This window comes from Nicotiana tabacum, chromosome 18, assembly GCF_000715075.1.
Source record: "Nicotiana tabacum cultivar K326 chromosome 18, ASM71507v2, whole genome shotgun sequence".
Taxonomy (NCBI): domain Eukaryota; kingdom Viridiplantae; phylum Streptophyta; class Magnoliopsida; order Solanales; family Solanaceae; genus Nicotiana; species Nicotiana tabacum.
In genome coordinates this window covers 143436616-143439585 of record NC_134097.1, presented here as the reverse complement: position 1 = coordinate 143439585, position 2970 = coordinate 143436616, and positions in this window count along the sequence as shown.

Genomic DNA, 2970 nt, shown 5'->3' with positions numbered 1-2970 from the left:
TGGACGTATGTCCGGATCGGGTTTTAGATTACCTGAGAACGTTTTGGTGCCTAATAGTGAAAGTTGATTCCATAAGTATTTTTGGAGTTCGAGTCTCCCCAAGAGCAAGGTGGGAAGTTCTTGGAGGGAAGGAAGCTGGGGGTCTATTTGGACACAGCCTCTCTACCCTAGGGTAGGGGTATGGTCTGCGTACACACTAACCTCCCTAGACCCCGCTAAGTGGGATTATATTGGGTTGTTATTGTTTATGATGATTCCTTAAGGATTTTGAAGTTCTTTAAATTTGGTTTGGAGTGGGTTTTTGTATTATCGAGGTCCAAACAGGATTTCATGACCAATAATAGTTCTATAATGTCATTTAAGACTTGCACGCAAAATTTGGTGTCAATCCGAGTAGTATATGTTTGTTTCGTTACATTGGAAGTATATTGAAGTTCATAAGTTTGATCCAATTGGTTTAAGGGTGTGATTCTTAGATTTAGCATTGTTTCGGGTATTCAGAGGGTTCGAGCGAGTCCATTTTATCATTCTAAACTTGTCGGTATGTTCGGGTGGGGCCCCGGGGGCCCCGAGCATCAATCGGATGAGGCTCTAGCTTAGTTGAAAATATGAGAAAGAGATGAAGCTCGAGGCATCTTTCATAACCGCACCTGCAGTTGGCCAGCTGTAGGTGAGAGACCGTAGAAGCAGCTAAGCCATCACAGATGCATCCATGGGTGGCCAACCTAGAAACCGCAGAAGCGGCCTCCTTTCCGCAGAAGCAGAACCGCAGAAGCAATTGGCTTCTCGCAGATGCGGCCTAGCCGGCCCAGTGGAGTTCCGCAGAAGCGGACACTTTTTCCGCAGATGTGGTAGGTGCAGGTACGGCCTAGGACCGCAGATGCGGTGATCACTAAAGGCAGTGACCTTCATTTATTTCGAGATTTAGACATTTTGGCTCATTTTTCACTCCATTGTAGACGATATTTGAGCTTCTTGAGAGGGGTTATTCACCAAACTTTTGAAGGTAAGAAATTCCTACCATATGTGAGTTAAATACTTAGATTTTGGATAGATTATCATGTATACATTAGTGAAAAATCATGGGACTAGAGTAAAACCTAGGGTTTTAGTAAAAACAAGATTTAAGCACAAAAATTCGTTATAAAATGAAGTAAAAATCATATATTCTTGATGTGTATAGATTACCGACAGTTGAACAAGGTTACAATCAAGAATAAGTATCCATTGCCGAGGATTGATGATTTGTTTGATCAGCAGGGTGCCAAGGTATTTTCGAAAATTGACTTGAGATCTGGCTACCATCAGTTGAGGATTAGGGCATCCGATGTCCCTACGACATCTTTCCGCACTCGGTACAGACATTATGAGTTCTTGGTAATGTCATTTTGGTTGAAAAATGCCCCAGCAGCTTTTATGGATTTGATGAACCGGGTGTTCAAGCCTTACTTGGATTTGTTCGTGATAGTCTTCATTGATGATATTTTGATTTACTCTCGCAGCTGGGAGGAGCATGAGCAACATTTGAGAGTGGTTCTTCAGACTTTGAGAGATAGTCAATTGTATGCTAAGTATTCGAAGTGTGAGTTCCGGTTGAGTTCGATTGCATTATTAGGTCATGTTGTATCAGCAGAGGGTATTCAGGTAGATCCGAAAAAGATAGAGGCAGGCAAGAACTGGCCTAGACCCGCATCAACTACAAAGATCTGGAGTTTCTTAGGTTTGGCAGGTTACTACCGTCGATTTGTGGAGGGGTTTTCATCTATAGCATCCCCTATGACCAGGTTGACCCAGAAAGGTGCCTAGTTCAGGTGGTCAGACGAGTGTGAGGTGATCTTTCAGAAGGTCAAAATAGCTTTGACTACAGAGACAATGTTGGTTTTGCCCACAGGTTCAGGGCCATATACATTTTATTGTGATGCATCTCGTATTAGACTTGGTGTGGTGTTGATGCAGGATGGCAAAGTCATTGCTTATGCTTCGCGGAAGTTGAAGGTTCATGAGAGGAATTATCCAGTTCATGATTTGGAGTTAGCAGCCATTGTTCACGCATTGAATATTTGAAGGCATTATCTATATGGCGTGGCATGTGAGGTGTTCACGGATCACAAGAGACTTCAGTATTTGTTCAAGCAGAAGGAGATAAATTTGATGTAGAGGAGGTGGTTGGAGCTATTAAAGGACTATGGTATCACCATCCTATATCATCCGGGAAAGGCCAATGTGGTGGCCGATGCTTTGAGTAAAAAGTCAGCTAGTATGGGCAGTCTTCCATATATTCCGGTCGGTGAGAGACCGCTTGCTTTGGATGTTCAGGCTTTGGCAAATCAGTTCATGAGGTTGGATATTTTTGAGCCCATCTATGTATTAGCTGGCACAGTCACTCGTTCTTCATTATTGGAGTGTATCCGAGATCGGCAGTCTGATGATCTTCATTTATGTGTTTTTAGAGACACGGTGCAGCACGGTGGTGCCAAGCAGGTTACATTAGGAGATGATGGGGTTTTGAGGTTGCAAGGTCGAGTTTGTGTGCCTAATGTGGATGGGCTTCGAGAGTTGATTTTAGAGGAGGCCCATAGTTCCCGGTACTCTATTCATCCGGGCACTACTAAGATGTATTAGGCTTTACGGCAACATTACTGGTGGAGGAGGATAAAGAAGGATATTGTTGCGTATGTGGCTCAGTGTTGGAACTATCAACAGGTAAAGTATGAGCATCAGAGACTTGTTGGTCTGTTTTAGAGGATTGAGCTTCCCAAGTTGAAGTGGGAGCGTGTCACTATGGACTTTGTTGTTGGACTCCCACAGACTCAGAGGAATTTCGATGCAGTGTGGGTTATTGTTGATAGGCTGACCAAGTCATCCCATTTCATTCCTGTGGCAGTCTCATATTCTTCTGAGAGGTTAGCTGAGATCTATATCCGGGAGATTGTTCGTCTTCATGGTATGCCCATGTCTATCATTTCTGAC